This window comes from Patella vulgata, chromosome 7, assembly GCF_932274485.2.
Source record: "Patella vulgata chromosome 7, xgPatVulg1.2, whole genome shotgun sequence".
In the NCBI taxonomy this organism is placed as follows: Eukaryota; Metazoa; Mollusca; class Gastropoda; family Patellidae; genus Patella; species Patella vulgata.
Window position 1 is genome coordinate 5,719,596 of NC_065885.2, and position 9,071 is coordinate 5,728,666.

Here is a 9,071-nt window from a genome sequence, read left to right on the forward strand (position 1 = left end):
CAAGAATCCATACCCAGTATCAAAGCCCTCACAGCCACACCCACCACCAGATACCCGACAGACTTACATTTTGATGATACCAGATATGCATGCTTTGATACCATATATGCGAAAATTGGTACAATTTTCAGCTAGGTTGACCCCCTGGGCTCCTGCTCTACAAAGCATTCTAAGATTGTTTATGAGAAATATCTTTGATCGAGAAATACAAAACTTTGCGCATAGTTTCTTATTGATGTATTTGATACATTAAAACAACAAAAGTCTTATAAAGGGCTATATTTTAGTGAAAAGAAGGCAAAATATTTTGAGTAAAATCTGAGAATGCTTTGTGAACTTGGGGTCAGATCATTGGATATTCAATGGCTTACTGAACTAAGAAAGAAGTATTTTACGTCGTTGGCCCGCCCGTCAATATTTGGCTCGTTAAGGCAATGGACGTTACAAATTAGGTGTGAAGCATGCATTGGGATTATGAGAGGACATCCCTTTCCGAATTTAGCATTCCATGAACGTCTCCCCCCCCCCCTGCCGCATCCCCCATCGACCCTTTTTCATAAACCATCATGAATGCTACAGATACTACAGGTTGTAATTGAATTATTTCCAAATGTTTCGTTAGGATTTTCTTCTGTCCATTTTCAGGGTTCCTCGACCTTCCGGGAGTCCCCCACCCCCCCATTACCAAAACCCCTGTTCTCTATAGGGATTACACACTTAAACAAATTTGGTGTAAAGCATTAGGATAACTCCGTTCTGGAAACCATAACGCGATATAGCCTACAGTTTTTGCACAGATTTGGTTTGAAGCATTGTTGACAGTAGGATGCAATCCGTATCGATTGTCAACATTCAGCGACCTCCCGTTCCAGAGTTATGCCCCTTTTCCGAAAACCTTGTGCACTCAATAAAGGCTACAGGTTTCAACGGATTTTTGTTTATCAAATTTGGTGTGACGCACAAGAACTGTGAGTTGGTGAACCGTATTTCTTTTCAGTTGGAATCGGAGATTTTCAACACTTTAGAAATCAGATTTCTCGAGGGCATGAAGTATTCCTAAATTGCCTGTTTCGTATTTCAAGAAATATTATTAAATCTGTTATTGGTAGTTGAATTTGTTACAAATATGTATTGAAATAAATAGGTGCACATATAAAACACAGCATCGAACATGACCCAGTGAGATAGGTGGAGTAGGCAACACACCTCCAACACAGTGTGAAAAATTCGGAAAAAGCAAGTGTAACCATAATTAGACACAGAAGGCAAAATAATGGCAAATTAATTGGTTTAAACATATTTTATTACCAGAAAATAAATGGATCGTACAAAAGTTACATAAACTTATAAAAACAGGCTTTCCTTCAAATTAATTGCCGGCTAATAGTCTACCAAAAGTCTTATGCCATTAATTTTCACAGCAGTGCAGGAATTAGTCCAATATCGTCATTTACATTACATGTCGTGTTTACAAGCTTGAGAAATGTCTTTAAAACCGAGAGAGGGTGAGAAATGTTTTTAAAACCGAGAGAGGGTGAGAAATGGCGTTTAACGTCCAATCGACACAAACTAGGTTATTTTGAGACCAACACATGGTTCAATTTTATTTCAATATCCGCTTGCGCGTAGGGGTCTTTAGCAGTGAGAGGAAACAGGGGGACCCGAACAAAACCCAAGAGGTTGGCACGTACAACCGGGGAATCGAAACCCCACCAGTTGACTCAATCCCAAAATGACCTGATTGATGTTGATTGATGTTTAGTATCATCATTTTGTAAGATGTCGATAAAGAGCTAGCCATTCTTGCTATGATAGTTCGAACATAGATAAATACTCTATTGCGAGCGAAGATATTAGCCTTTGCAGATTTGACAAGACGTGTGCAATAATTTCAACCACGGTACTGGTTATCCGAAGCTATTTCTCGCTCCTCAATTTTTAGCTTAAATCAAAATATGGCTGAACTGTTCTCATCTATTTAATATCGGAGAAATCCGATGCCATCGAGAGTTGATTATGGCCTGGATAAGTTAATTAATATCTAATTAATAATTTAGATAACATTTCAGCCCTAACGAAAGACCTGCAATTGGCAGATTTAGCTCTTGCATAATGTATGTTTAAAGAGAAGTCCTCGTAGTAAAAACCACATAGCTGGATCTGTGAATTACTTACAAATCAACTGTGTGGATTCAATAAGGTTAAATATTTCCATCTCTTTAAAATCATACAGTGATTGAAGTTTCCTTTTCATTAAATATATCGTGGACGGCGCCGATAACAGCAAATCACCGGGAAATATAAAGAATATTAAAATATTAAGACGTTCTCTGGCTATATACAGTTTATATAATAAACAGTTCTCTGTCTATAAACAGTTTATATAATAAACCGCTACCTGTATATACATATTTAAAATAGAATAAACAGTTCCCTGTCTGTATACAGTTAATATAATAAACCATCATCTGTCTATACACAATTAATATAATAAACAGTTTGCTGTCTATATACAGTTAATATAATAAGCATTTCTCTTTCTATACAGTTAATTATGCTACACCGTTCTCTGTCTATAAACAGTTAATACACTAAACAATTCTCTGCCCATGCTAAAACTGGTCTAAATGAAATGTTACACAATACTGTTTTATGACCAACATGTAATGAAATGAGTTGAACTGTAGGATTTCCCATTGACCTATACAAGCCATATGTGTTTGAATTTGGTTCATTTTTTGAACTTGGCGGAATCACATTAAATCTTCTCCTTATATATCAGTTTTTGGCATTTTTGCTTGTTTAGTATGTATGTCCTCGGAGAACGTAACTCGGCGCACAAATCTGATTAAACAATAGCACCATATTCAGATAGGGGTGTTATGATACTTTATTACCATTGTGTATAGTTGATGAACAAAACCTTCGGAGATCACGGGCGGTTTAAGATTAAACCACAGTCTCAAAGCCCTTATTAGTTTGTCCAGGGGAGGTAAATGTATCACAAGATGGTGGTGGGTCAGAATAGTCAGTTGGAGATAGTGATGAGTTATCTTTTCGTGAGTGATATGGTTGAAAGTTAAAATCAATTGATGGAGGATAACCAATCCCTGGATGAATCGTGCTTTGTTCAACATTATCTGTAAGATAAAAGATCCAAGAAAAGATATTTCCATGTATATAAGTTTTATCAGAACCCTAATTCAAAGGTCATACTACATGGGATCTGGAAATAATTTGATCAAATGCTGTGAATTCAGTTAAAACATGGATAAATTATTATGATATTTAGTCCAAAGCTGTAAATCCAATTTAACATGCATAAATTATTATGGTATTTGGTGAAATGCTGTGAATCCAGTTTGAACATGGATAGATTAGTATGGTATTTGGCGAAATGTTGTTAATCAAGTTTTAACATGGGTAGATCATTATGATATTTGATCACATTCTACATGAATTTGAAACTTGGGGTTTAGCGTGCTATTTTTCTGCTCCGGCTGGGCTTATGGGGTTTAGCGTCCTACTATCTAGTATTTTTCTTCGACTGGGATAATGGGGTTTAGCGCCCTACTGTTCCACTCCGACTGAGCTAATGAAGACGGGCATAACCAGACAGTGTGTTATGGGGGACACTGTGCTCGGATTGCAGCGTGACGGCCTACTCTTGTATTGAATTCCAACTGTCAAGGATTCTTTTACATGCATGCCAATGGTTTCTCTGCCAACCCACGTCATCCCCAGACTAGCGAGCCAGTGTCTTGCACACTGAGTCACCGCGACTCTCCACATTAATTGTTAGTAAATACTTACTAGAATATACAACAGCTTTGTTCGGGGTTGTAGCAACCTGACCGTCAGCAGATTTTCGCCTACAGCAACAACATACAATAATAACTATGGCAACCACGATAATGACAACTGATGCCACTACACTAACAATGATGATGATACCGATATTAGAGTTGTAACTGAAAAACATTTTATTTTATACATTAAAAATTGATTTGGTGTCAGACTGGCCCCGAGTTCACAAAGCATTCTCAGACTTAAGTTGAGAATTTACTTAAAATTGTTCACCTTATTTTAACTAAAATATAGCCCTTTATAATAATTTTGTTGTTTTAATGTATCAGATATATCAATAAGAAACTATATGCAAAGTTTTGTGTATCTGGATCAAAGATATTTCTCATAAACAGTGATTGAAAGTTGTGAAATTCTCAACTTAAGTCTGAGAATCCTTTGTGAACTCGGGGCCTGGTAATTGACCCCAAGAGAGAGAGAGAGGGGGGGGGGGGGGCTTAACGTCCACTCGACACAAACCAGATCATTTCGGGACTAACATATGGTTCAATTTCATTTCAATAATTCGCTTACGCGTAAGGGTCTTTAGCAGTGGAGGGAAACCGGAGGACCTGGAGAAACCTCTCCTTGTCCGGTACAACCATTCGGCCACCCCCCCCCCTCCCCGGCCGTCTCTAACAGAATAACCCACCGATTGCCTTCAATGTTAAATCTATATATTTTTTTAACCTTCCGGTGTTATCAATCTTCACAACCACAAAGAGCCTATATGTCCAAATTATCTGATAAAAAAATTGGAAGGGGTGTGACCGTCTTGAGTTTTAGCTAGGCCTGGTCAAATGGAATCTTCAGACAGTGAAGTCATCTCCCTACTTCTCGATCCTTTCTCACCCACCCAAATCACGAATATTCCCCAAAACCGTGCAGAAAATGGAAACACTAATTTTCGATTCTAGAACAAAAGAGAGGAGTTGATATAAATTGAGATATTACATGATAGTAGAAATCTCCTATAACCCCACGCACAGACCTGGTCGTTAATATCAATGGAAATTGTCATCCTATGGCATGCGTAGATTACGATACAATATACTTTTTAAAAAAAGTAGGGGACATTCAGAAACAATACAAAACTGTATGTTAATAACAGGCCAATTGCCTACACGTGAACATAAACAGTTCATATGGGCGGCTTACCTGACGGCCCCATTTCACTCGCAAAGAGATAACCCGTCAAAACTGAAAATGGACTTTTTGATTTTTGTCTTAATAATGAGTAATTGCTCCACCAATCCTATGACATGCAGCAATTTATCGTGGCATGCTCATAATCAACCGTCCAATCACGATTTGGGGCAGTCTAACCCACCCATCATAATGAGTAATTGCTCCACGAATCCTCAGACATTCAACAATTCATCGTGACATGCTCATAATCAACCGTCCAATCACAATTTGGGGGATCTGACCCACTCCTCTTGCAGTGCCACGCCCAATTCTTGCAGTGTTGTCGGTTGACGTTGACGTCGACAAACACGTCACCCGATCAAATTAAACGTAACACACTAAAGAAAAGATACGCTAAACAGTAAATCTTATGCAAGAACCGATAGGAAAGCAAACAGGGATAGATAAGCCAGCACGCGGCAGTTTTCATCAACCCTTACTTGAAGTGTCAAATTTGTCAATGAACCCCTCCCATGCGTATGGTGCTATTACGTGTCGCATGTGCAGCTCAGTGGTTCTGTTGGGGCGATAAGTACTTCCTATGTGAACATACTCTCAAAGCATGTCAGGTGTCCATGACTATTTATCATATCACAACCTGCATAGGTATTTGCATTTCAATATCCTCTACTTTTTTTTTGGAAGAGTAGGCTATATTTCCTGGCAATTTCAATATATTATTCATTACAGTTAGATATGTTTAGAGCCCAACAACCACTAGAGCTTTAAACCCCATTTCGTGTAGAGTCCAGCAAACCGAGAACATAATATAAAACAGCTCCTTAGACTTTGATTTGTTTTAAATCTCAACTTGTACGTGACAGGAGTCGGGTCGCTTGTCCAGCCTCGTAGATTTCCCCCCACCCCACCACCCGTTTCACGCTCACACTCCAGACGCAAAACAGTAGGACGTTAAACCCCATTTCATTTCATTTCTCACACTCCAGCTCTCAAACTCCCACTCGCACTCACTTTCACCCGCAAACTCACTTTCCCAACCACTCTCACACTCACGCTCACGTTCACACTCACTTTCACTCTGACACTCACTTTCACTCTGACACTCACGCTCACACTCAATTTCACTCTGACACTCACGCCCACACTCACGCTCACACTCACTTTCACTCTGACACTCACGCTCAAACTCACGCTCAAACTCACACTCACTTTCACTCTGACACTCACGCTCACACTCAATTTCACTCTCACACTCACTCTCACCCTCAAACTCACATTCACTTTCACTTTTCCTCTCACACTCACCCTCACTCTAACGCCCACTCTCGCATATCCTCACACTCTTACATATATTTACTTACTAACTTTCTTAATTTACTTTACGTATATTTCTTATATTTAAGTATTCATCGTTTAATTTGAGTAAAAACTATCATGTTACCTGTTAGTGCAGCATACATCAAAATATGTGGCGTCACTTCCGGTAATACAGCAGCCATAGGGACAATACCTAGACTTTGAACTGGTAGCGGATTCATAATAGTCACAGTTAAAGGCTGTACCAACTTGAAATAAAACAGATTTGAGGGTAATTAGTTTTTATTTAATTTAATTATCATACTGAAACCTCCTCCGCTGACAAGTGTGGACCAATCCGGAAAATCCCTTTGAACTTTCTCGGCCAACGCAGGGATCGAACTCAGGACCTCTTACTCACTGAGCCACCATGGCCACAGATCTAGAAAGTCAGTTGTCTTAATTAATCCATACCGGTGGTTGCGAACGTTTGGGAGCTGCCCCCCCTCCCCACCACCACCATACCGAGCACTATTTATCTTGTTATTGCTCTTGTTGGCGTGCGTTCGCAGGGGGCGACACTCTTCATGTTTGTTCCTTGTTCCTAATACCATTTACACCATCTAATTACCGAAACGAGATCAATCTAAAATAGACGATACACAATCAGATCATAATGCAGTGTAGACGATACACGTACAGATCATCTTTACACAGACAGATCATAATGTAGGGTAGACGATACACATACAGATAATAGATGCACAAACAGATCAAAATGTAGGGTAGACGATAGACAGACAGATCATGTAGGCTAGACGATACACAGACAGATCATGTAGGCTAGACGATAGCCGATTATAATGTAAGGTAGACAGACAGGTCGTAACGTAGGGTAGACGATACACCGACAGATTATAATGTAGGGTAGACGATACACAGACAGATCGTAACGTAGGGTAAACGGTAAACAGACAGATTATAATGTAAGGTAGACAGACAGATCGTAACGTAAGGCAGACGATACTCAGACAGATTATACTGTAGGGTAGACGATACACAGACAGATTATAATGTAAGATCGTAATCTAAGGTAGACGATACTCAGACAGATTATAATGTAAGGTAGACAGACAGATCGTAACGTAGGGTAGACGATACACAGACAGATTATAATGTAAGGTGGACAATGCACAGATATGCTTTCTGAGGTTTTCGTCAGTTAGCCGTAAAGTATGGTGGCGTGAAGGTCAGGCTTTGAGTCGGCTCATTATATTAGGAGGGGGGGGGGATAACTGGAAATCACTGTTCATGATAATCTAGAATAGTCTACCATGCCTAGAGATATGTCCATCGATGTTCAGAACGTTTGATTCGAACTTTTTACAACACAAATGCACCATTTTCTACTCATCCCATGGAATTTACTTCTTCCTGAAGCAAGTTTACCCGTATAGTCCGATGTAAACCGCTAAGCAAATTTCTGTTGTTCGAACACAAGTATTCACGTATACCTCTAAACGTATTCCGAATACCGTATACCCCTATGTAATAGCAGCCTTATGCGTTCAAGTGTTCTCATACCAGTCAGTAAACATGCTGTAGGCTGATCAATTATTATAATACTTGTATCTTTACTACAGGTCTAACTATAGTAAACACGTTGTATTTTACAACTTGTATCCTTGTACAAACATGATATATACCATAATAAATACATGATATATAGACGCCTACCATTGCTAATACATGATATATACCAGCCCACCATTGTCAATACATGAGGTATACGTCTAATAAAACTACCTGGTTTAACTGGTGTAAACATGAAACTTTACCTTGTATAAACGAGTATAAACAGGATAGATACAGCGTTATATTGAACACCGCGGCCATTACTAAATATTGATTCGATTCTACGGGTTATAGTTAACCAGGTAAAACTAAAATTAAATAACACAAATTTAGTCTTCAACAAAATAACTAAATGAATACATCTATGTGTTCGATAAAACGTACAATAATCTGTCCAGTCGACATGTTGTTACGACACCTTTATTTAAATATAGTATTACAATACACTGTGCACATTCACCGAGGTCATGTGATCCGCTATACAGTTAAAAGTGTGTTATTTGATATGCACTGATTCACTAAGGAGCAAGTCCTTTGTTATATTTGCCGACGTAACTGAGAACACAGTCAATGGTTGTATGCTGACATAAAATTTAAAGGGGAACAATACATCGGCGACGGTCCTGCACATTTTAGCACAAATGACGTCATATGCTAGGGTTTGGGTAAGGGTTAGGACCTGTAGATTTGGTCAACGTCTCGAGATGTAAACAGGGCTAACAGTAACCCTAACCCTAACTCTGGACCAAGTCTTACCCTTACCCTAATCCCTAACGCACAATCCACATATGACGTCATATGTGCAGTACCGTCTCTGATCAAGCATTCTCCGACATTGTTATCGGTAGTTGAAAACAAAACAAAATATATTGAATATGTGCAGGTATAAAACATAACAGCGTTGTAGTGGAATATCGGAGCCGCGGTGACTCAGTGAGTAAGATGTTGCTCACTTACCTGGAGTTCTCGCGCTCGATCATGGTGTTGGCCGAGAAAGTTCAGTGGGATTTCCCGTTGTCGGTGTTGCAGGACGGAGGGAGTGCACATCAAAGAAGCCTTGGCAGTTGGATTTCGATATAAGAGTAGGCCGTAGTGCCGCTGTCCAAACAAAATTTCCCCAAGAGCACACTGCCAGTGTGGTGTAT

At 39.3% G+C, this 9,071-nt stretch overlaps 1 long non-coding RNA gene across 1 annotated transcript; it reads right to left on the bottom strand.

Annotated features, from left to right (window-relative positions):
* Positions 1–1,291: 1,291 nt before the first annotated feature.
* LOC126827011 (uncharacterized) lies at positions 1,292–8,385 on the bottom strand. Its single transcript, XR_007682537.2, has 4 exons — positions 8,130–8,385; positions 6,437–6,560; positions 3,814–3,971; positions 1,292–3,140 (listed from the first exon to the last, which is right to left on the bottom strand). It is a non-coding gene; the product is annotated as an uncharacterized LOC126827011 (long non-coding RNA).
* Positions 8,386–9,071: the final 686 nt, after the last annotated feature.